The sequence below is a fragment of the Balaenoptera physalus genome (genome assembly GCF_965194825.1).
Source record: "Balaenoptera physalus genome assembly, chromosome: 21".
In the NCBI taxonomy this organism is placed as follows: Eukaryota; Metazoa; Chordata; class Mammalia; order Artiodactyla; family Balaenopteridae; genus Balaenoptera; species Balaenoptera physalus.
This window is the reverse complement of record NC_138902.1, coordinates 37459146-37486329: the sequence shown is the minus strand read 5'-3', so window position 1 is coordinate 37486329 and position 27184 is coordinate 37459146.

The window sequence follows — 27184 nt, the reverse complement described above, 5'->3', positions numbered from 1 at the left end:
GGTTTTAATTTCTCCGTCGAAACTGAATTAGATCCTTTCTGGTTAGAATAATCTTGGTTGTAGTTTTTTCCGTTTCATCACTTTAAATATGTCCTGCCACTCCCTTCTGGCTTGCAGAGTTTCTGCTGAAAGATCAGCTGTTAACCTTATGGAGATTCCCTTGTATGTTATTTGTTGTTTTTCCCTTGGTGCTTTTATTATTTTTTCTTTGTATTTAATTTTTGATAGTTTGATTAATATATGTCTTGGCGTGTTTCTTCTTTTGTTTTTCCTGTTTGGGACTCTGTGTTTCCTGGACTTGATTGACTACTTCCTTTCCCATATTAGGGAAGTTTTCAACTATAATCTCTTCAGATATTTTCTCAGTCCCTTTCTTTTTCTGTTTTTCTTCTGGGACCCCTATAATTCGAATGTTGGTGCGTTTAATGTTGTCCCAGAGGTGTCTAAGACTGTCCTCAATTCTTTTCATTTTTTTTCTTTATTCTGCTCTGCAGTAGTTATTTCCACTATTTTATGTTTCAGGTCACTTATCCATTCTTCTGCCTCAGTTATTCTGCTACTGATTCCTTCTAGAGAATTTTTAATTTCATTTATTGTGTTGTTCATCATTGTTTGTTTGCTCTTTAGTTCTTCTACATCCTTGTTAAACTTTTCTTGTATTTTCTCCATTCTATTTCCAAGATTTAGGATCATCTTTACTATCATTATTCTGAATTCTTTTTCAGGTAGACTGCCTATTTCCTCCTCATTTGTTTGGTCTGGTGGGTTTTTACCTTGCTCCTTCATCTGCTGTGTGTTTCTCTGTCCTCTCATTTTGCTTAACTTACTGTGTTTGGGGTCTCAGTTTCGCAGGCTGCAGGTTCGTAGTTCCTATTCTTTTTGGTGTCTGCCTCCAGTGGGTAAGGTTGGTTCAATGGGTTGTGTAGGCTTCCTGGTGGAGGGGACTGGTGCCTGTGTTCTGGTGGATGAGGCTGGATCTTGTCTTTCTGGTGGGCAGGACCACGTCCGATGGTGTGTTTTGGGGTGTCTGTGACCTTCTTATGATTTTAGGCAGCCTCTCTGCTAATGCGTGGGGTTGTGTTCTTGTCTTGCTATTTTTTTGGCATAGGGTGTCCAGCACTGTAGCTTGCTGGTCGTTGAGTTGAGCTGGGTCTTAGCATTGAGATGGAGATCTCTGGGAGAGCTTTTGCCGTTTGATACTACATGGAGCCATGAGGTCTCTGGTGGACCTATGTCCTGAACTCAGCTCTCGCATCTCAGAGGCACAGGCCTGACAGCTGCCCGGCGGACCACCCTGTTAGATACATAGCTCAGAAGAAAAGAAAGAAAAAAATAAATTAAATAAAGCTATTAAAATAAAAAATAATTATTCCAAATAAAAAAAATTAAAAAGTAATAAAAAATTGAAAAAAAAGAAAGAAAGAAGTAAGAGAACAACCCAACCAAAAAATGAATACACCAATGATAACAAACACTACAAACTATACTAAAAAAAAAAAAAAAAACAAAGAAAAAAAAACCCGAACAGACAGAATCCTAGGACAAGTGGTAAAAGCAAAGCTATACAGACAAAATCACATGAAGAAGGATATACATACACACCCACAAAAAGAGATAAAGGAAAAATATATATATCTATATATAAAAAAAGAAAAAGGAGGAAGAGAGCAACCAAATCAATAAACAAATTTACCAATTATAATAAACTCTAAATACAAAACTAAGATAAACATAAAGCCAGGAACAAATTAGATGCAGAAAGCAAACCCCATGTCTACAGTTGCTCCCAGAGTCCACCGCCTCAATTTTGGAATGATTCGTTGTCTAGTCAGGTATTCTAGAGATGCTGGGTATATCAGGTTGATTTTGGAGATTTAATCCGCTGCTCCTGAGGCTGCTGGGAGAGATTTCCCTTTCTCTTCTTTGTTCGCACAGCTCCTGGGGTTCAGCTTTGCATTTGGACCCGCCTCTGTGTGTAGGTTGCCTGAGGGCTTCTGTTCCTCACCCAGACAAGAGGGGGTTAAAGGAGTGGCTGATCAAGGGGCTCTGGTTCACTCAGGCCCAGGGGAGGGAGGGTTACAGAATGCGGGGTGAGCCTGTAGTGGCAGATGCTGGCACGATGTTGCACCAGCCTGAGGCACGCTGTGTGTTCTCCCAGGGAAGTTGTCCCTGGATTGTGGGACCCTGGCCGTGGCAGGCTGCACAGTCTCCTGGGAGGGGAGGTGTGGATAGTGACCTGTGCTTGCACACAGGCTTCTTGGTGGCGGCAGCAGCAGCCTTAGCATCTCATGCCCGTCTCTGGTCTCCGCGCTGATAGCCGCAAATCGCACCTGTCTCTGGAGCCCGTTTAGGTGGTGCCCCGGATCCCCTCTCCTCGCGCATCCCACAACAGTCGTCTCTTGCCTCTTAGGCAGGTCCAGACTTTTTTCCGGACTCCGTCCCAGCTAGCTGTGGCACACTAGCCCCCTCAGGCTGTGTTCACGTGGCCAACCCCAGTCCTCTCCCTGGGGTCTGACCTCTGAAGCCCGAGCCTCAGCTCCCAGCCCTGCCCGCCCCGGCGGGTGAGCAGACAAGCCTCTCGGGCTGGTGAATGCTGCTCGGTGCCGAGCCTCTGTGCGGGAGTCTCTCTGCTTTGCCCTTCGCACCCCTGTGGCTGCGCTGTCCTCCATGGCTCCGAAGCTTCCTCCCTCTGCCCCCCACAGTCTCCGCCCGCGAAGGGGCTTCCTAGTGTGTGGAAACCTTTCCTCCTTCACAGCTCCCTCCCACTGGTGCAGGTCCCATCCCTATTCTTTTGTCTCCATTTTTTCTTTTTTCTTTTGCCCTACCCAGGTATGTGGGGAGTTTCTTGCTTTTTGGGAAGTCTGAGGTCTTCTGCCAGTGTTCAGTAGGTGTTCTGTAGGAGTTGTTGCACATGTAGATGTATTTCTGATGTATTTGTGGGGAGGAAGGTGATCTCCACGTCTTACTCCTCTGCCGTTCTGAAGGTCTCTCTGTCGTGGGTGCTTTGATATGCAGTTTAATCCCCCTTTAAGATTAAAAGACTTATTCCCCCAGTTGCCAGAAATACTCCCAGCAGACAGTAGTTGGCCTATCTTTTTACCATTTGTAGTATATGAACTGATATTATAATTTTTTGTTTAGTTTTATTTTGCTATTTGTATTTTATACTTCATCTATCTTTCTAGAAGTTTGTACATTTTGTTAGCTTTGTCAAAGAACAGTATCTTTGCCATTGTTATTTTTTATTGTATATTGATTTTATCTCTTTAATGTCTGTTCTTATTTTAATATTTTCTTTCTCCTATTTAGGGGAAGGTTAATTTGCTATTCTTTCTGTAAGATTTTCAAATGAATACTTAGAAAGTGAAGGCTGGAAAACCATTGATCCAATGTCTGCATTAAAGGCTTTAAACTATCATCTAAGCAGGGTCTCATCTGCATCAGTCACATTTTGACATAATGTATTTTCGTTGGAAAGTTTATTATCATTATTCATTTTAAGTGTTTTGAATTTCTGTTGTGATTTCTAACTGACCCCTGCATTATTTAGAAGTATGTTATTTAATTTTGGAACTTTGAGGATTCCTTAGTTATGTTTTCATTACTGAATTCTAGCTCAAGTACACCGTGGTTAAAAAAATAGATTGTACTTATTTTCAGATTTTGGAATTCATTGAGGGTTGCTTTATGGTTCAGCATAGAGTACATTGTGGCAAATGTTCATTGTGCTTGAAAAAAATGTATCTGTAATTCCTTGGGTGTAACAATATGTGTAATTCAACTAGGTCAAGTTTGTTAATCATATTCAAATATTCTTTCTAATAACATTTGCATCAGCTTATCTGTAATTACTGATTGAGGTGTATTAAATTAGTACACCACAATGGTGAATTAATTTCTTCTTTAAATCTTTTGGGTTTTGCTTTAAATCCTTTTTTTTTTAATTGAAGTATAGTTGATTTACAATGTGTTAATTTCTGCTATACAGCAAAGTGATTCAGTTATTTATATATGTATGTATTTATACATACATTCTTTTTTAATATTCTTTTCCATTGTGCTTTATCACAGGATATTGAATATAGTTCCCTGTGCTATACAGTAGGAGTAGGACCTTGTTGTTTATTACTTTAAATGTTTTTATTTTATATTATTAGTACATACCAAATTGAAACTGTATTGATCTTATTAAATTGTTCCCTGGATCAGCATAAAATACTCCTCTTTGTGTCTGGTAGACTTCTTGCCTGAAGTTCATCAATGGTTTTCATTATCATTTTACTTTCAAGATCTTATGCCCTTATATTCAATGTGTGTTCCTGTGACCAACATCTTTTTAAAAATCTAATCTGCTTAATTTTGTCTTTAACTTGGATATTGGGTTTATATACCTACAATGAGGTTTTATCTATTTATCTATCTATCTATCTATCTATCTATCTATCTATCTATAGAGAGAGAGATTTATTATTATTGACATTCACAGTATACTAGCTTGATAGTAACCTGTTCTTTCAATTCTTTAATGGTAACTCTAGAGTGAGTACTTGGATTTAGTATACTCTAAATTATTACCCTTTTCACTTTCCAGAAAGTGCAAGGACCTTAAAATCTTTCAAGTATATTTTCCCCATTATATGCAGTAGTTGAGCTACTATATTAATTTAACAGACATTTTAAGTACCACAGACACTGCCATTCTTGTGTTCTATTTTCAATATTTACTTATATTTATTCCCTGATTTAACCTTACCAGCATCCATCATTCCTTTGTACATTTCCATGCTTCTAATTAGGAACATTTTATTTTGCATGTTCTTTAGTATTTCATATAGCTTTGTTCTGCTTGTGATAAGTTCCGTTTTTGTTTCTGAAACCATCTTTATTCAGCCTTCATTTTTTTTTAAAGTTTATTTATTTAATTTATTTATTTTTGGCTGTGTTGGGTCTTGCTGTGTGTGGGCTTTCTCCAGTTGCGGCGAGCTGGGGCTACTCTTCGTTGTGGTGCGCTGGCTTCTTGTTGCGGTGGCTTCTCTTATTGCAGAGCACGGGCTCTAGGTGCGCAGGCTTCAATAGTTGTGGCACGTGGGCTCAGTAGTTGTGGCTTGCAGGCTCTAGAGCGCAGGCTCAGTAGTTGTGGCGCGTGGGCTTAGTTGCTCCATGACATGTGGGATCTTCCTGGACCAGGGCTCGAACCCGTGTCTTCTGCATTGGCAGGTGGATTCTTAACCACTGCACCACCAGGGAAGCCCCAGCCTTCATTTTTACAGGATATTTCCCTGTGGATGGAACTCTGATGTGTCAGTTTTTATTTTCCCCCAGTGCTTATTTTCCCTTCCATTGTCTCCTGGTTTCCATCATTTTTGTTCAAATGTCAGCTTTCCATGTAACTTCTTCTAAAGAATCTTTAAAATATAAAGAAGAAACTTATGTCACAGAATTTTAAAATGTGTGTAACTTGAGCCACAAAAGGAGAGAGAAGAAGCAATCTGGGGAGAGATATCCAAGATTTTTCCAAATTATGGAAAAACAGATTCAAGAAGCTCTGCAGGACCAAATGGGATAAGAAAGAACATTTAGAAAATGTGAAATGTTCTGTGTGTCTCATGTCATGTTTCCAGTATACAGCACTGCTCTGAATGCTATCATAGGTAATTTCTCATTGTGCAAATTAACTTGCTAAACCTCACAGTAACCCCATGAGGCTAAAACTGTGTCCAGCACCATGGGATGCTGCTGGTTTGGAGACTAGAGCACCTGGACTCCACAGCCACTGTTTACTAACACCCTCTAGAATATTCCAACCCCTGCTGCTTTTACTTCTCAACGTATCTAAATCTACCCATGTCTCAAGAGAATGGCGGTACCCTATTCCACATGACTACCATTCCCTCTCCAGTCTCACTACATGTAAACTGGGTGTTTTCAAATCTATGCATCATGCTGTAGCTGAGGTGACCTTACTCAATATAAGATTTTTTTTTTCCAGTATAAGATTATTTATGGCAACATTATATACATTTACTTTTACTTTAATGACCAACAGAAGCCATCCATATGGTTCCCTGATTCATGATGATTTTGTTATGGGTCTCCCCATCTTCCTAATTAAAATATAAGTTTAACAAAGGCAGGACCATCTCTGTCTTGTTACTGCTGTACTTCCAGTACTTGGTGCCTTGTCCTTCAAAGAGAAGTAGCTTAACACAGATTTTTGACTGGATAAATGAATGAATTATATGTAGATTCTATCATTAAGAAGCTTTCAAAAAAAAAAAAGAACCTTTCAGTATAGTTTTATAATTTATTTTTTTGTGTGTGTCAATTCTTAGTTTTTAGGGCAAAACTGACATGTGAAAGCTCTGAATTATGTGTTGTGATCAGCATTATGTTAGTGTCTCCTGTGATCAGCAGAATATGCCTTTCTTCTAGCTGCAGGACTACCTGGGGCAAGACACATCATGTCTCCTGGCTTACGCCAACTGCACATTACTCACACCTACCTGTGCATTACTTATTACACTTTATTTACAAAAGCTTTATGGCTTCAAGCAGTTGTTCAGCGGAAGAAGGCTGGTGTCACAATGGGACCAATTACTCCTTTGTAAATGTTCCTGGGTAAAGCAGCTGCTTTCCTGAATTCTTTAATATGAAATTCGTTACAGTGTGAAGTTTTGCTACCTCTAAGCTTGTAGATACTTTTGACAGAATTAGATGCAGATTATTTCAAGGGTATTACTCCTTTTCACTCTATGGTGGTCACTTCCAATGTATCATTGAACTCAGAAATTTAAGGAAAATATCATGTCTTGTAAACTGGATTTGATTTTCCCAACCTAGGTGTTTATAATCAACTCTAAAACAATTTCCATTTAAAATTGTCTGAAAAATGCTTCCAATTTAGAATTGCCATGTAAGAGGAAAGTTATATTATTTAACATTAATGTATTTTCCAACAGTAAAGTTTTATGAGTCTAAGTTTTATGAATCCCATAGCAACTACAAATAATTCTAATACATAAAAATGGTGGGTGATATTTCTATCTGGGACTAAATTTTAATATGTTATATAATAACCACTTAGACTCTGTCAAGAGTAGTGGAGGACTATAACTTTGAATTTCTTGACTTTTGCAAAGTGAGAATCATAGCACAGAACAGCCCTAGATCGTCCTTTACCAACCTAACATGGGAAGAAAGATGATCATTTCTTTCTAGCATCTGATTTTTGGCAAATTATCTGGAGGTACTGCTGTCTTTCAAATAATGAAATCATATTGTGGATTTCTTTAAAAGATTTTGAGAAAACTTGAAATATTTGGGGAGAGGTTATATGATAAGCAAATATTTTTAAAATTACCTATTTATTAATAAATTTGGTAATTGAATATCTCATCATATATATGAGTGCACCCTTAAAGACTTAAATAATTTAGGGTCATGATTCCCAGTATATCTCCCTTTGGAAAGACTAAATCAATCCAGGAGGATAAGAGTGGATCACTGAAAACACAGCCACCTGGTGGTCCTGATTCTGGAGAGGGTGCCAGTGTGTTATCTTTGCTAGAGCAGATTCACACAAACTCCTGGTCAAGATGTATGGCCGGCAGATTGGAACACATGGTCTTTTCCATCCCAGTTAGAAAAAAGGGTAAGAAAGAGTACACATTCGTGGGGACTGGGCAGTAGAGCACATGTACAGTGCTGCCAGTGGTCAGCACCTGTTTTGCCTTGGCTGAAGAAGGTCACTTCTGCAAGTTTCATCCGATTCTGGGCCCCCATCCAGTGACTAATTGAGGTGGGGTTATATCGACTCAGCCCCCTTGTCCCACCTGAGACCCATCCAAAGGATCATCCATCTTCAGAAATCGCCCACAGGGTTGACAGACCTGCCCTGAGATGGCTTCTCAGTTCACCTCTTCTCCTGCCCAAATCTGCTTCTTTTCTTTCCCTTCCACTTCCCAAGAGAACTACCAACCATTCACACTCACCTCCGTCTCAGAGTCTGCTTCTTGGGAAACTCAACCTGCAACATTAAGTCTAGTAAAAGTGTTTAAATTGTATAGGTGTGTGTGTGGTGTGTGTTCATCTGGACTTAGATAAAATACGTAAACAATTGGTTCAGCACTAGTTACCTCTCTCAACATAATAGCCAGAGCATTTATTTTTCTTTGTCCATAAAGGCCCGTGATCCATGATTGTGTAAATGTTACCTGGGATCTAGTTTGTTGAGCGTCATGGAAAGAAAATGAGATAAAACATGTGAAGTTCTTGAAACTGTATTTTGTATGATGGAAAAAAGAAAAATGAATTCCTTAAGGAGGAAGTTACAAGAATTTTTCAGTCATGCCCTAAGCTAATAACCTAGGCAAATCATACATAGACAAATTTATGTCACAAAAGGTATTGTGTTGTTATCATATGCTTTATTACATATTTTATGCATAAGTTATGAATTTAATATGCAAATATTTAAAGTTACAGATTTTACGACTCTACAGTACATCATGATATGCGCTGTAATATAAATAATTTATTATAATGGAGCATTGAAGTTGCTTCACATGTTTCAGTTTTATACTTTTAACTATAGTGAGTATCTTTGTTTGCAATATTTTATCTTAAGATAGAGTCTGATGAGTAGAATTACTGAATAAAAGGCATACGTTTTTATAGCACTGCTGATGTAGAATGTCACATTATCTACATATGAATATTCCTGTGGCATCATACCTTATCAGCATTATGTGTACACACACACACATACCCATGTGTACTTTACCAACTGTTATTATTTTAACTTTTCTACAAATTTGTTTAAAGTGGTTATCATATTATTGATATTATGCTCAGCTTAAGTGAGAAATAGCATCCATATTTTTAATTAAGAAAATTGCTAGGCAGAGTATAGTAATCTTTAACAAAGGTAAAATCTACTTCAAACCGTATTTCTGTGTTTACTTTTCAAAGCTCTGTTTTTGATTTGACATACTTTCTTTCCTATGTTTTCTTTAAATTATTACATCTCCACAAATTTTGCCTTTCATGACATATGTTTATCTTTAAGGAGTAAACATATTCAGGTCTTGGGACTGGGACGTCACAGCTTTAATCTCTCTGAACCATTAACTTTCACTTACTCTTAGGCAAGGCACTTCACAAAATGTTCCTTTGGTTCTTTACCTGAAAAATAGTTTCCTGTTCAGTAACTGGCTTAACCACAAAGCCAGTATTTGAACTAATAATTTCTTATTTGTAAAGGAGTTTTGAAATGTGATGCAGAATGTAGTGTGCTATTTAAACTTTTGGATTCCATGAAATTTCTACTCTTTTTTGTATTGAGCCCATGATTCCTATATTGAATTGCATATGTGCTGTCTATGAGCTGATCATGGCTATATAGTAAGTAGAATTGTCTGAAAAATCCCATGCACTTCTTTCATCTCAGGAAAAATGTTCCAGTCATTGAATCTTTTTATTTTCTTTTTGAACTACACCAAAGCATAATTGTCATAAATTCAGCTGCCCACTGGACAACTGTAAGAGGCATAGACATTTTATTTATTATGGTACACATGCAAAAGCACACAAACATACACACGTTATTTCTAGTTGTCCTGTTAAAAAAAGTAAAATAATCAAGGCCCTGCAAACAAGGGAACTGATGTAGCCTTGCTTGATAAGTTTTCTTCAAGAGTTTACATTCCTGTGGATGATCTATATAGCGTATGGGCAGAATGGATACCTGTATCTCAGTGTGAGCTTCGGTAATGAAATTTGGGTTGGGGAAATACACTTGGGTGCTATCTGCACACAGGTGGTTATTGAAGTCATAAAAGTGAAAAAGGACATTCAGTATACTGATGGAGATGGGCTTAGAGATAGACTAGGCAATATTTTTGAGTGAAAATAAAAGAAAGACGGTTCATAAATGAGATTGAAAAGGAATAAAGAAGAGGAAAAGAAAAACAAGAGTTCCTGGGAGATGCTCAAAGGAGAAGAATTTCCCACAAGGAGATTAGTATTGATCAAAAGCCCATTAGGATGAGGACTGGAAAGTATCCATTTGCTTTGGCAACAAGGAAGTTTTTATCCTTTATTAATTTCAGTGGAAGTTGCAGGTGGGGTCCCATTAAAGCAGGCAGAAAAGTGAATGGTGGGTGCATCAGAGAACAAGATGTAGAGGGTCTTAAAGTGAGGCTATAATATAAGGCTCAGATCTCTTTAAGCACCTCTTTAGAGTTATTTCAGTCCGGTATGCGAGTCAAAGGAGGATTTTTTTTTAACTTGAGAGAAATGTGAATGTATTTGAATGTGATATAAAGGAGCAACAATGGAAGATATTAGAAATATAGGGAGAGATGGGGGTGGTCGGAAGTGTGAAGGCTCTTTGTGGGCACTAGATTCAGTGTCAGGCGTGATCCTTGGCTTAGAGGGAAGACAGACACTACCTTCATTGTAATACAAATAAAGGAATTCTTCAGTGTGGAAAATATTGAGGACGTGCCTTTCTGGTGACTTCTTTTGTGTGGGTATTTAGAAAGGAAACAGAGTCATCTGCTGAATGTAAGAGGGAATGTCCCTGAGGTTTAGGTGCATAAAGAGAAAGGTACGGTACGTTTGAAATAGCTGTGCTAAGGGAAAACATTGATTCGGGAAACAGAAGGAGACAGTGTTCATACAATGGATTCGTTCTTCATAAATTTTACATTTTTTTTTCCAAGTAAAATTAAATCCTGGTTGTAGATGTGGAGACACCACGCTGTTTTCTTCTTCTACGTGTTTTCTTTTTCTCTGTGAGAACAGGGAAATGGAGATTAGTGTATTGACCAGATAGTAGTTAATGGCAGAGTCGATTTACTCTATTGTGAATAAGAAAGGAAACTCAGAAATTAAGGAGCTGATGTGCAGAGAAAAGTAGAGGGACCTGCAAATGAGATTAAAAGATAAAACCAACCAAACCAAACAAACAAGTGCAAAAAAATAGATATAGATGGAATGATTGAGTAGGAATTGAAAGCATCAGAGGTTATAGTTATCTTTCCGGCAAAAGCTCCTGCCTTCCACAATTCATCATGAAGGAAACTGTCTCTTAACCTTCACTGGTGACCCCTGAAAGAAATTCAGTTTTAATACCGCTGCCACATTTATCTTTATAGAACATAAATATGAAGCTACAAGTCATCTTGTTAAAAACTCCTTATAAATGATCATTGCCTTGTCTCCAAAAGCAAGTCGTAAATTTTCAAAGCTTTATAAACCAGTATCCAATAAAAAAAAATCATGGAATAACCAATGTTTACTCTTTCCTCCGTAAACTTTTTGACTTAGGCCCACAGCACTCCCATGCTTTTTGGTAGCAGACTATAGCTTTTCCATCAAATGAGTCACACGCATTCTAAGAATTAGCTGTTCCCAGACCTGTTTATTTTACATTTCCCTGTTAATTAATATTTTATAATTTAAATAAGCATGTAATAAACTGGTGAAGTCTCAGTTACAAAAGAAAAAGAAAGTTGTTTACTTGAATATTAAGTTAAAACTTGAAGTTATATTTGGTAAGCACCCTGGTATGTTTTTGCAAACACACACACACACACGCGCACGCACGCACACACACACACACACGGAATCCAATCAATGAATGTTCAAAGAAATGTTCTTGGCCCTAAAACTAAAGATTGATAAATGAGTGGATTTTGTATGTTTTAAATTAAGTAACATGGTTAAACTTGGTGCTTCGTTTTTATGCTCTTTGATGCTTTGTCTGTGTTTTTGGTTGGCTGTCAGAATTATTGTATGCTGACTTATAAGGCTCTTTACAGTTTTACGCAATTCTCTCTTGCAATCTGTTGTTACCTCTCATACAACCCCCTCAATCCACACTCCGTGTTCTTCTCCACAAATGCACCTGTGACTCCAGTTACATGGAGCCACTTGATTTCTGATTATGTTGCTTCTTCATGTCTCCATGTATTTGCATATTCTTTTTCCTTTTCTCCTTATCCTTCTGTTTTTGTCTGGAGGTGGAGTTTTAATGGTGCTTCCCTTATGAAACACACCGTTATTACTTTAACCAGGTTTCATCATTCATTCCAATGTTTCTCAGTAGCTCCCAGTGTATAATCTTCATGTGACACCAGCACGTGTGTTGAAATGATTATTATTTTTACATGTTTTTAGCGCCGTTAGGCTTTATTCCTAGACAGCCAGGATTGTGTCATAACTTTGATATAACGACTCATTTCTTGATTTCTGGTATGTAATAGTTAATCACCAATGTTTTGCATCATGAATGAATAAAAATAGGACTGAAATAGATGAATGGTTTTCTCCACTAGATTATACAGCTCCTCTAGGAAAGGGACGGAGTTCCACATCTTCGTGCACTTAGCACTAGCATGGAGACACGTGCTTTGTACATAGGAGATGATCCTTTCTTTTTTCCAACAAACAAATCATTGCTAAAATGGACCAGTCATGCTTTTCCACACTGTTGGCTTTTACCTAGGTTGCCAGGGCTCTCGTGCTGTTCCTGGTTTCCCAAAACCCCCGCTGAGGTGAGTTCCTTGTGTTGTTGTTAATAATAGCCTAATTTCTACCTGTATTCAGATGACTCTCATAATTATATTTTCTGCTCCAATCTTCCTGAGCTCTAAAGCCATGCATCTAACTCAAACTCATTACATCCAAAACCTGTGACAGTCTTCCTCACTAAGTCTGGTTGTTCTCTAGTATTTTTTTCCTAGAAAATGATAACACTGTCCATTGAGTTGCAGTGTCTAGACATGATACCTATTTACAAATCACCCGTATTTAATATATGACAAGAACCTACTGACTTAAAATTTTTAAATTATTCTCAAGGCCATTCCCTTCTCGCCTTTTCTACCTCAATAGAGTTTAACCAGATTATTCTTATTTCTAGTCTAACCAGATTATTACTTCCAATCTGGAGTACTGCAGTATCTCGCTAACGGGGCTACCTCTGTCCATTCTGCTCCCCTCCCCCGCTTATACATACACAAGTCAGGCCATTTATACAATAGGTAGATCTGTTTTGCAGCTCTGTCTTTAGAAAATTGTATACCCAACTGAACATGCTTCCATGAATTCCTCTTGACTTCTCTCTTGAACTTTCCTTATAGACAAGGGTTTTTAATGGCCTGAAAATATTACTGTGGCAACTTTTCAAGAGAATGTAGTACTTGAACTGAAAGCAAGCGTACCAACTTGGGAACTGTAAGATCCTTAGAGGCATTTCCCATAATGGTTTAAAGCACAATTTGAAGAAAGACCCCAACTCACCATTTAGTAGCTATTTATCTTGAGGAAATCAATTTCTAGCCTGTAAAAGGAGAAGAAAATTTCAGCCTCTTTAGGTTTTGAGAATTGCATTAAAATAAAATAAATAATATGTGAAATTGCCTAAAGTAGTAAATGACTCCTAGGGATTGTTTTATAAATGAATGTTAGTAGGAAGGTATGCATATTTGGAAAGGTGGGTCTTAGAGCACTTTTTGACCACGTTATAGAAACAAAGCCTAGTTTTCCTTATATCTCCTTTTCAAAAAGTTTAGTTTTGAAAGAAACTGGAAGGTGGAACAAGTGACTTCTAATTGAAGCAAACATTAGAGAAAAGTGAAATTGCTTTAAAAGTTAAGGGGGAAAAGACCCTGTGATTGTCCTCTTTTCCTCTGGAGATTTTTACCTTTGTAAAACTCATATTGGGAACTCATATTGTCCTGAAATCATGCCTTCCTGGCCTGACAAAGACCTTGGTTTTACATTCTGTCTCGGGAGTCCATCACTGAGTGATAATGAGGTGTGAACACGTTCTCAGAAACCACAGACATGCCAAAAGGGCAATTTAACACCTCTTCAAAAGGTAGATGAGATATGAATTATTCATAATGAGCTCGGGCCAGACTCTCTACGCACCAGCTGACTTCAAAACATGGACTGGTGCGATACGAACTCTTTTCTGTGGAACTTGTGTATCTTCTCCCCAGGCAGAGGTCACGATCTTTAATCTACTTAATTAAAGTAGATTAAAGGGATGCTGAGAGAACGCTCCTCTCTCCCTCTCTGTCAATTTCACTGTTCCATTTACCATTTAGTCTAGGATGTGCGTGTGTGTGTGTGTGTGTGTGTGTGTGTGTGTGTACACCGTGGGGACCTCATTTCTATATATCCTACGTTGGAACCGGAAGGTTAGTAAACATTTTCTGTGTTGTCTTTCAGTCTTCAAATCTGCCTATTCCACACTCTTGAGTCATGACTTTTGTATATAAGATGATGTTACCAAGTTAAAGCATAACTATTCACTTCCCCTGCATGTTTGGATTATGTCAAAATTCAACTACAGGACCACAGGAAGGGCAGCCATGGCTGTGAGGCAGTTGAGTATTCCAGTATCTCTAAGGATGATAAATATTTTCATTGTATTGAGCCAATTGATGAACAAGGAATCATGGCCCCAACCTACCTGCCCTAAATGAGTGTCTGTCAGACAATTTCATGGAACGTCAATGCTGCCATGCAAATTAAGTTCCTAGAGTTGTTTTGCAAATAGAGATTGGTTTTAAATGACTGTGTGAAATAATTCATTTACTTCACTGATAGCTTTGTGAAGGGTCCTTATTTATGAGTTAAATTCTAGTCTCTTCACATCATACACTCATCTTATCTAATAGGTTTTCCCTCGTGAAATATATAAGTAGGCTAGAGTATATATTGGCAATATATCAACACCACTAGGAGGAGCATTCAGAACATTTCACTTACTGAGATCTGATTATTATACGAAATTCTGAAATGCACATCGAACAAAAGATTTTGTTTTCAATAGTACGTAAAATCGAACTCTTATTATTTTCAGTGCTGTTACATTAGGCTGAATCCATTTTCCAAAAATTCTCAAATTTAAACTCTCATTAGTAGCGTGAATAGAAAACAGATGCAGAGAGAAGAAGGTATACAAAGAATAGCTTAGTGATGTTGTGAAGCAGCTCTCAACCGAGAATTCGAGCACTTGTTGATTGTCTCGAGCTGCTTTTCACCAAGGACAGCCTTTCCAAGAGCATCAATTCTCTCCCTCTCTCTCTTTTTTTTTTTTTTAATTTATTTTTATTTACTTTTTATTTTTGGCTGCGGGTCTTCGTTGCTGCACGCGGGCTTTCTCTAGTTGTGGTGAGCGGGGGCCGCTCTTCACTGTGGTGCGCAGGCTTCTGTTGCGGAGCACAGGCTCTAGGTGCACGGGCTTCAGTAGTTGTGGCACGTGGGCTCAGTAGTTGTGGCTCACAGGCTCTGGAGCACAGGCTCAGTACTTGTGGCGCACGATCTTAGTTGCTCCGCGGCATGTGGGATCTTCCTGGACCAGGGCTCGAACCCGTGTCCCCTGCACTGGCAGGCGGATTCCTAACCACTGCGCCACCAGGGAAGCCCCCTCTCTCTTTTTTTTCTGTTTTCCATGTAACAATCAGTTTCCTTGTATCAAATCATAATTCCATATGTAGCCTGAGGGAACTTCTTTCTTGAAATTAATCTACTAACCCAAACTCTGTAATTGCTTCTATTTTTCTCATATTTAATTTTGTTTGTGTATTTTTCTTAATTGTTTTAATTTAAAGGTATCAATTTTAAGGAATACTATCATTTAAATAGTAAATTGTGCAGGGAAAAATAAAATATTATCAATTAAATATTCATATCAATTGCATGATGCCCCAGGTTTTTGAAAATGAAATCTTTACTGAGAAATATGCTTCATAGAATTTAGAATGCAGAGTTGTTATGCTAGAAGTTTGCTTATTTTACTGATTCCCAATTTTAAAAGGAATTATTGGGATAATTTTTCAATTATATTTGTCTTATTTTCCAAATTATTTTAAAGATGTTATTTTACTTTTTTAGCTTTCCTTGGCTTGGTTTGTTTTGAATCTTTCTTCTGTGTTAACTCTCTTGTAGATTAAGTTGCACTTATTTTTATTTAATTATGAAAGAAGCTAAGGATTGTTTCTGAGTAAATATTTCTTGGATTTCAAAAGTTATAAAGTATCCCTATTGTTATTTTAGATAAATTTATTCATGCATTTATTTTTAAAAATGACCTCCATACTCCACATGGGAGGTACTATACTAGGTCCTTGGAATAAAGTGAAGAGCAAAAATAAAATTTAGGGTATATAGCTATCAAACAAATAGTCACACAAAAATGTATAATTGAAATATGGCAAGAAGAAATACATGGTGCTAGGGACCATTATTTTAAATGTACCCACAGGATTTTAATTTGAAAGTGACTGAGGGTCAACAGGGGGAAGCTAAGGCCACTGGAAAATAATTTATGACTCACGTTTCTTGAAAGGAGGGGGAAACGCCGCCCCAGGTAGGCATGTAGGTGGGTCACGTGGGGAGACCAGGTTCAGCCAGGAGGCAGGAAGAGCCGTGCGGACACAGAGCCCAGAGTCTTCATTGTGTTCTCCTGGGAAAGGCGAGGCGGAGAAAAGGAAAGAGCTCAGGGCTGGCTAGTTTGCGTAACGTCAGCAGGCTTTGGGCTGTACGGGTGACCTCTCCCTGACTGTGACCTGGCCCTGGGTTGATTTAGGGCAGGGAAAATGTTGGCTTGGAGTTTGAGCGTTACATAAAAAAGGTGGTTGGGGGTTTGGACTTGGGAATGGTTGGTTTGTGTGAAAGGTGTTTTCCTGTTCTCAGGAGTTGTTTATTATCTCTACAAATTTGCAAAACCTGGGAGGGGCAGTCTGTTTCCAGACAGCCAGACCCCTGAAAATGTCAAAACACCATAAAAGATTGTTAAAAACCAAAATTAATACACCTTAATGGCTGGCGTTTAACCTAGGTGGGGTGATTAGGGGAAGGATTTTGTGAGAGCTATTTTAGGCTGAAGTTTAAATGATAAATATATCATGAATATATTTTACACATGAAGAAAGACAAAAATATTTTAGTTCAGGGGATGCTTTTGCTTCTACTTTTGATGCCACATCTAAAAAACCCTTGTTCTATCCCGAGAGTAGAATGTTTACTTCTATGCTTTCTTGTAAGAGTTTTGTAATTTTAGCCCTTATATTTAGGTCTCTGATCTACTTTGAGTTAATACTTGTATATGATTTGAGAAAGAGGTCTATTTTTTTGTACTTTTGCATATGACTATCCAGTTGTCCCAACACTTTTTGTTAAAATGACTAATCTTTACCCAGTGCAGTATCTTGACATCCATGTTGAACGTTAATATGTGAATCAATTTGGAGACCATCACTCTCTCAACAGAATTAAAAATTCTAACCGATGAACATGGAATTCTTTTCATTTACATAATTCCTTAGTTTCCTTATATTACAACAATATTTTGTAATTTTAGGTATATAAATTTCACACTTCTTCATTAAATTCATTCCTAATTATTTTGCCATTTTCAGACTATTGTAAATGGAATTTTTTTCTTTAATTTAATTTTTGAATTGTTCATTGCTCAAGTGTAGAAATTTAATTGATTTTTGTATATTGATCTTGTATCCTGTACCTCCCTGAATTCACTTATTAGTTATAATCATTTTTAGTGAGTTTCTTAAGATTTTCTACATACACCTCCACGTGGTCTGCAAATAGAGATTATTTTACTTCTTCTTTTCCAACCTAGATGACCTTCATTTATTTCTCTTGTTGATTGCCCTGGCTAGAACTTCTCGTACAATATCGAACATGAGTGGTGAGAGCAGACACCCATTTTCCTTGCCTGATCTCAGGTGGAAAGTATCTAGTCATTCACCGTTATGTATGATGTTAACTGTTTGTTTGTTTGTTTTATAGATGTTACTTATAAAGTTGAGGAAGTTACCTTTTATTCCTAGCTTGTATTTTTTGTTTGTTTTGTCCCAAGGTGTATCGAATTTTTGTCAAATGACTTCCTTCATTTTCTCTATTGAGATGATCGTGTGGTTTTTGTCCTTTATCCCATTGATATGGTATATTGCGTGATTTGACTTTTGGATGCTAAACCAACTGGTATGGGTTGAATCACCCAGCACTTATTGGAAGCTAACAGTTGGGTGTGACAACAGTAAAGGCAGAGCAGCCAGAAGCTTACAGAGAGATGGGGAAAGAGACAGTTAAAGCTGGGCATTTTAGTTAATAAATTGTAGCAACTCTGGATACTAAACTCTTTCTGATGCTGAGTCTGGGCTGTTTTTTGCTGGTTATTCTGATGTCACTATAAGAGGACACAGTCTGGGCATGTGTGCCTCACCCCCAGGGTTACTGTGGTTTTAGCTGGGTTTTCTTTGATCTTTGGTTTTGAGCGATGCTCTGTATGTTGTGCCATAAGGTTAACCAGTTAAAGCCAGGCCCTTTGGCAGAGGCAGTCTTGGAGGCTGCTCTGACCCCAGAAGGGCCCTTGGCCATCTCTTCCCTGGTTTTCCCTGTTAAACTTCCGGTGATCTGTTAAAATTCTAGTAAACCTGTTGTTATGAAAGAGATACCGGCTTCTTCTGAATTGCTCACCACCAAGGTCTCTACTGATTTTAACAACGCTCTTAGTCTTGAACTTCTCCAAGCTCTGTTCCAGCTGAAGTTAGCCCACTTGGTGGGGTGTACAGAGCTCTCTGTTCTTGTGGACTTCTTCCCCACCCCCTCCACCCCCGTCCCGAGCAGACCTGTGCTATAGCAGTGCTCCACATGTGGGGACAGGGACGTCAGCCCTCTTTCCGTGGAGTGACTCCCTTGTTCTGTCAGTGGGATGAGAATGGCAGCCCCTGTCTTCTTGTCTCTCATTTTCCATCTTGGAAATTTTACCCTATTAGTGAGCAGGGGCAGGGGCAGTTGGGTCCCAGTATTCTCAGCCTGCCATGCTTGGGACACAGCTTCCATTCTACAAGTAGAGACTGGGTGAGAGATGAGAGCCCCAGATCTCGTGGCCTCTAAGAAAGCAGCACTAGGCTGGGCGCAGAGTTGGAGGTCATCTTCTCTCTCTCCCTGGAGTAGAGCTTCTGTCACACTGGCCTGGGGACAGGAGGAGGGAGTGGGTCAGTGCTCACATGCCATAGACGCTGACCGTTCTGACTGAGGTTTAGTAGATTTTCTTGAATAAATGTTATTCTGCTTGCTCATTTGCTATATGCCATTAGAGCAATGTCTAGACACTTCAGATGGTTTTGTTTGTTTGTTTTTTAACGATTTTCACAATCTGTGACTGTTTCACTGGGGAGATATTGAACTCCCCACATTATTTCAAAAATGCTTCCCCCCTTTTATTTTTGTCTTTTTTTCCTTTTTATCTGTAATTACTGCTCCCCTTTCCATATGCCATTAAAAATCACTCTAATGTACCTTGTTCATCTACTTGATTATGTAACTCAAATTATACATAGTCTTGTTCTGTGGTATTGTATATGCGTGTCATCAAATTTTATGAGCGGTGTTAGTATACATGCACAATCACACACACGTATTTTTTAAAACTCAGCGTATTTACTGAAAATCTATTTATGCACACCTTTAAACATCCAGCTCACTCTTTCTAATAACTGAAAAGTATTCCATAGTACTAATCAACGGTTTATATGTATGTGGAATTGAGCAGTTCTTGGCATGCAGTAAAGTCTACAGTTTTATTTCTGGTGATGAACATGTAATACTTGCAACTCCCTACTATCGTAGACAGTAGTGCCATGAACATTTACATGCATGTCTCCTTGTGGACGTGTGCAGGGGTGTTTCTGAAGGACCGTACTATGTATGGAATTGCTGAGCCATTGTGAACCCTTGGATGTATGTTCCTGAAGATGCACTGGTGTGTTATCCAGAAAGACGCTAGTGGAATTCATGCTTGTCCAGAGTACATGAGGCTAGCTTTTCTATAGTTACCAACATCTGGTATTAATTAACTATAAATTTTTATAATCTTCATGGCAAAAATATCATTAATTTTCAATTATCCTGAGTAAGAGTGGCCATCACTTTATGAAATTAGTCATTACAGTTTCCCTGAATATGAAAAGCCTGTGTGTAGTCTTTGCTCATTTTTCTACTCCCATATTATTTCCAGTTAATTTATAGTTTTAAAAATAATTTTAATGTATATGCTTTTCTGACATAACTAGCCTTTCTCCTAAATTTTCAAACAACTCTCTGCGCTTTGTGGCACTGATAGTTTTAATTTTATGTAGACAGTGTTTTACCTGATGAACCATGTGTTTGGGATCTTATTTAGAGATTATTTATTAACCAAAGGAGACCAGGATATTCACTGACAGTTTTGCTACTGTATTTATGTTTTAGCTTTTACATAAGGATGTATTATTTAAGAGGATTTTGTGTTTTCATATTATGTAAGGTAGGTATGCACTCTTATTTTCCACTTACAGTTTTTAATCCCAACACCATAATTTAGCTATTTCAATTACCTACACACACACATATATTTAAGTTTATATGTATATATGCAAATTATATGCAAAGTTTTCATGTGCACATGGGTCTGATATTGAACTATTGGTTCTATTCCATATGACCATCTGTCTTTGTCTGGTTAGAACTACAGTATTTCTTATTATTACACCTTTTAGTATAGCTTGCTATCTGGTAGGACAAGTTTGTCCTCTTTGCTCTTCTTTTTCAGAACTGTTACAGGAATTTGTGGACTTTTAACCTTTATATACATTTGGGAAATATGTTTAAATCCTCAAAAACTACTGTGGAATTTTTGATCCAAATTACACTGAAATGATACATCAGTGTTGAAATTGACATCTCTCTTTATTAAGTCACCTTATCCATAAAAGTTGTACCTCTCTCCAGTTAAGTGTTTCCGTTTTTTCTTTGAATAGAATTTTAATTTTCAACAAAAAAATTCTTCTGCATTAACTTTCAATTTATAGGTACATTTAAAATTTTACGAATATTATTTTATAGTATATTTTCTGGTATAAATAACCACTATTAATTTTGTAAGGTGATCTTGTTTACATCAGATTTGCTAATAAATTCCCTTATTGATTTATAGAGGTTGCTTCTGGATTCTGCTAAATTTTCAGTATAGATGATAATATATGCAAATGGAATTGTTCCTTTTTCCTTTCATACCTCTCGTTTTCATTATATTGCACAGTATTATCCTTCAGTTTTATGTTAAAAAATAACAGTGAGAGTAAATACACTTTGATCTCGTTTTCAAAAGACATGAGTTATTCTAAAGTGTATATATGAGGTTGTTTTGTTATAATTTGGTATGTAAAATTTATCAAGTAAGCTATTTTTGAGAGTTTAATCATAAAAATGTTAATTTCATCAGATGCCTTCTCTGTGTCTGTTGAGAAAATCATGTAATTTATTGTCATTAGTATTTTCAGTTTCATTGACATATTTCCAGATATTAAATTACTTGTGTTTCTTGAATATATTTAACCATCTAGCTCCTCATCCAAGGTCAGATGAAAATATTCCAAGTTAAATATTATCAATTCATATTAAGGTTCAAAAGTGAAATGGGACTATGATTTCCAATCTTTCTTATTTTAAAAATCAGTATGATACTCCTAAGGTATAAAGAAATAGGATAAATACACAATTGTTACTTTTTTGTAATAAATTATATTTTATAGGGGTTAATTTTTTTTGTACATTTGAAAGCGGTTTCAAATTACATGTTTTTTAAAACATGTTTGTATGAGTCTGTAGAAATGAAGATCTTTAGTATTTTGCTTGGGGATATAGTCTATTAATATATATCAAAAATATATTGATGTGTATTTGTTGCATTATTTGGGGTGTATCTATTTTTCTGTAATTCTTAAACTTTTAAAGTTTTATATTTTATTTATTTCTGCATTCCCTGTTTTTTTCTTGAATAGTCTTTTCAGATTTTTTAAAATTCCAATTAATATACTTTTATAAATCTTTTTTTAAACCTTATATATTGTTTTTATCACTTTGGATCATAACAGTGTCCCCTATTTCACTGCTTTCTTCCTCCATATTTCTTATATCTTCACTTCCTTCTTTGAGTTATTTAGTTTCTATTCCATAATAGTTTCTGTGTTCATAGTTTGCACATTCATTTTTTCATTCAATTTTTCTGACAAATTTATTTAAAGTTATAAAATTCCCTTTAAAGGCTATTTTAGTACCACGTTTTTGGTGCATTTTTATAGTACTCCACTTTTATGTGTTTTATGAGATTTTTAACGATTTCCTTCTTTAATCCTTTAATTCTTTAGTATGTTACTTCCTATGCATATGCTTTTAACACTTTGCTTTATTACTGATTTCAATAGTGAGAGAACGTATTCAGAATGATGATTCTTTAGAATTAGACTTTCTTTTCGCCTGCTACATCGTTATAGTTTTCAATGTTCTATGTACAGTCAAAAATAATGTTAATCACTGTTTATTAGGTATAAATTCCGTGTTTGTTTGTATATGTACACATATATGTATGCATATTATACATTCATAAATACATGTATTTATTATGTGTAATATGTGTGTAAAATATACAATTTTAATTTTATTCAAATTCTGTATGAGTTTTTTTTTTTTTAATCTGGTTGATTTATCAGTTTCCTAGAGAATTGTGTGTGTGTGTGTGTGTGTGTGTGTGTGTGTGATGTTGATGGTAAATATTATGACTGGTCGTATGTGCCTTTTTGATTTATCAATGGAAATTTTAAAACTAACTCTATGATCAGGCCAAGACGTTGGTCAATGCTCCTAATTTATTCTTTCTTTGATATTGTCATGAAATGGTTATGGCAGACATCATAGACAGGTAGCCTATGAGCTGGCTCTCATCTGTAGAAATGTTTTATTTGAACTTGCACAATATAGAAAATAACTATAGTTTAAATTAAATGGCCAACATTTAAAAAATCTCACAAAAATCAGGTTTGGTTTAACTTGAAAAATTGGAAGGTATAGAAAAGTATATTTACATTATTTCTTGGAAACAGGTTTTTTTTTTTTCAATTTTTGCATTTTATTTTATTTATTTTTTTATACAGCAGGTTCTTATTATTCATCAATTTTATACACATCAGTGTATACATGTCAATCCCAATTGCCCAATTCATCACACCACCACCCCCACCCCACCGTGGTTTTCCCCCTTTGGTGTCCATATGTTTGTTCTCTACATCTGTGTCTCAATTTCTGCCCTGCAAACTGGTTCATCTGTACCATTTTTCTAGACTCCACATACATGCATTAATATACGATATTTGTTTTTCTCTTTCTGACTTACTTCACTCTGTATGACAGTCTCTATATCCATCCACGTCTCAACAAATGACCCATTTTCGTTCCTTTTTATGGCTGAGTAATATTCCATTGTATATATGTACCACAACTTCTCTATCCATTCGTCTGTCGATGGGCATTTAGGTTGCTTCCATGACCTGGCTATTGTAAATAGTGCTGCAGTGAACACTGGGGTGCATGTGTCTTTTTGAATAATGGTTTTCTCTGGGTATACACCCAGTAGTGGGATTGCTGGATCATATGATAATTCTATTTTTAGTTTTTTAAGGAACCTCCATACTGTTCTCCATAGTGGCTGTATCAATTTACATTCCCACCAACAGTGCTAGAGGGTTCCCTTTTCTCCACACCCTCTCCAGCATTTGTTGTTTGGATTTTCTGATGATGCCCATTCTACCTGGTGTGAGGTGATACCTCATTGTAGTTTTGATTTGCATTTCTCTAATAATTAGTGATGTTGAGCAGCTTTTCATGTGCTTCTTGGCCACCTGTATGTCTTCTTTGGAGAGATGTCTATTTAGATCTTCTGCCCATTTTTGGATTGGGTTGTTTGTTTTTTAATATTCAGCTGCATGAGCTGTTTATATATTTTGGAGATTAATCCTTTGTTGATTCGTTTGAAGATATTTTCTCCCATTCTGAAGGTGGTTTTTTCGTCTTGTTTGTAGTTTACTTTGCTTTGCAAAAGCTTTTAACTTTCATTAGGTCCCATTTGTTTATTTTTGGTTTTATTTCCATTACTCTAGGAGGTGGATCAAAAAAGATCTTGCTGTGATTTATGTCAAAGAATGTTCTTCCTATGTTTTCCTCTAAGAGTTTAATAGTGTCTGGTGTTACATTGAGGTCTCTAATCCATTTTGAGTTTATTTTTGTGTATGGTGTTAGGGAGTGTTCTAATTTCATTCTTTTACATGTAGCTGTCCAGTTTTCCCAGCACCACTTATTGAAGAGGCTGTCTTTTCTCCACTGTATATCCTTGCCTCCTTTGTCATAGATTAGTTGACCATAGGTGCATGGGTTTATCTCTGGGCTTTCTATCTTGTTCCATTGATCTATATTTCTGTTTTTGTGCCAGTACCATATTGTCTTGATTACTGTAGCTTTATAGTGTAGTCTGAAGTCAGGGAGTCTGATTCTTCCATCTCCATTTTTTCCCCTCAAGACTGCTTTGGCTATTCGGGGTCTTTTGTGTCTCCGTACGAATTTTAAGATTTTTTGTTCTAGTTCCATAAAAAATGCCATTGGTAAATTGATAGGGATTGCATTGAATCTGTAGATTGCTTTGGGTAATATAGTCATTTTCACAATATTGATTCTTCCAATCCAAGAACATGGTACATCTCTCCATCTGTTGGTATCATCTTTAATTTCTTTCATCAGTGTCTTATAGTTTTCTGCATACAGGTCTTTTCTCTCCCTAAGTAGGTTTATTCCTAGGTATTTTATTCGTTTTGTTGCAATGGTAAATGGGAGTGTTTTCTTAATTTCTCTTTCAGATTTTTCATCATTAGTGTATAGGAATGCAAGAGATTTCTGTGCATTAATTCTGTATCCTGCAACTTTACCAAATTCATTGATTAGCTGTAGTAGTTTTCTGGTGGCATCTATAGGATTCTCTATGTATAGTATCATGTCATCTGCAAACAGTGACAGTTTTACTTCTTCTTTTCCAATTTGTATTCCTTTTATTTCTTTTTCTTCTCTGATTGCTGTGGCTAGGACTTCCAAAACTATGTTGAATAAGGGTGGTGAGAGTGGACATCCTTGTCTTGTTCCTGATCTTAGAGGAAATGCTTTCCGTTTTTCACGATTGAGAATGATGTTTGCTGTGGGTTTGTCGTATATGGCCTTTATTACGTTGAGGTAGGTTCCCTCTATGCCCACTTTCTGGAGAGTTTTTATCATAAATGGGTGTTGAATTTTGTCAAAAGCTTTTTCTGCATCTATTGAGATGATCATATGGTTTTTATTCTTCAATTTGTTAATATGGTGTATCACATTGATTGATTTGCATATGTTGAAGAATCCTTACATCCCTGGGATAAACCCCACTTGATCATGGTGTATGATCCTTTTAATGTGTTGTTGGATTCTGTTTGCTAGTATTTTGTTGAGGATTTTTGCATCTATATTCATCAGTGATATTGGTCTGTAATTTTCTTTTTTTGTAGTATCTTTGTGTGGTTTTGGTATCAGGGTGATGGTGGCCTCATAGAATGAGTTTGGGAGTGTTCCTTCCTCCACAATTTTTTGGAAGAGTTTGAGAAGGATGGTGTTAGCTCTTTTCTAAATGTTTGATAGAATTCACCTGTGAAGCCATCTGGTCCTGGACTTTTGTTTGTTGGAAGATTTTTAATCACAGTTTCAATTTCATTACTTGTGATTAGTCTGTTCATATTTTCTGTTTCTTCCTGATTCAGTCTTGGAAGGTTATACCTTTCTAAGAATTTGTCCATTTCTTCCAGGTTGTCCATTTTATTGGCATAAAGTTGCTTATAGTAGTCTCTTAGGATGCTTTGTATTTCTGCGGTGTCTGTTGTAACTTCTCCTTTTTCATTTCTAATTTTATTGATTTGAGTCCTCTCCCTCTTTTTCTTGATGGGTCTGGCTAATGGTTTACCAATTTTGTTTATCTTCTCAAAGAACCAGCTTTTAGTTTTATTGATCTTTGCTCTTGTTTTCTTTGTTTCTATTTCATTTATTTCTGCTCTGATCTTTATGATTTCTTTCCTTCTGCTAACTTTGGGTTTTGTTCTTCTTTGTCTAGTTCCTTCAGGTGTAAGGTTAGATTGTTTATTTGAGATTTTTCTTGTTTCTTGAGGTAGGCTTGTATAGCTATAAACTTCCCTCTTAGAACTGCTTTTGCTGCATCCCATAGGTTCTGGATCGTCGTGTTTTCATTGTCATTTGTCTCTAGGTATTTTTTGAGTTCCTCTTTGATTTCTTCAGTGATCTCTTGGTTATTTAGTAACGTATTGTTTAGCCTCCATGTGTTTGTGTTTTTTACGTTTTTTTCCCTGTAATTGATTTCTAATCTCATAGCGTTGTGGTCAGAAAAGCTGCTTGATATTATTTCAATTTTCTTAAATTTACTGAGGCTTGATTTGTGACCCAAGATGTGATCTATCCTGGAGAATGTTCCGTGTGCACTTGAGAAGAAAGTGTAATCTGCTGTTTTTGGATGGAATATCCTATAAATATCAATTAAATCTATCTGGTCTATAGTGTCATTTAAAGCTTCTGTTTCCTTATTTATTTTCATTTTGATCTGTCCATTGGCATAAGTGAGGTGTTAATGTCCTGCACTATTATTGTGTTACTGTCAATTTCCTCTTTTATAGCTGTTAGCAGTTGCCTTATGTATTGAGGTGCTCCAATGTTGGATGCATATATATTTATAATTGTTATATCTTCTTCTTGGATTGATTCCCTGATCATTATGTAGTGTCCTTCCTTGTCTCTTGTAACATTCTTTATTTTAAAGTCTATTTTATCTGATATGAGTATTGCTACTCCAGCTTTCTTTTGATTTCCATTTGCATGGAATATCTTTTTCCATCCCCTCACTTTCAGTCTGACTGTATCCCTAGGTCTGAAGTGGGTCTCTTGTAGACAGCATATATATGGGTCTCGTTTTTGTATCCATTCAGTGAGCCTGTGTCTTTTGGTTGGAGCATTTAATCCATTCACATTTAAGGTAATTATCAATATGTGTGTTCCTATTACCATTTTCTTAATTGTTTGGGGGTTTTTTGGTAGGTCCTTTTCTTCTCTTGTGTTTCCCACTTAGAGAAGTTCCTTTAGCATTTGTTGTAGAGCTGGTTTGGTGGTGCTGAATTCTCTTAGCTTTTGCTTGTCTGTAATGTTTTTGATTTCTGCATCTAATCTGAATGAGATCCTTGCCTGGTAG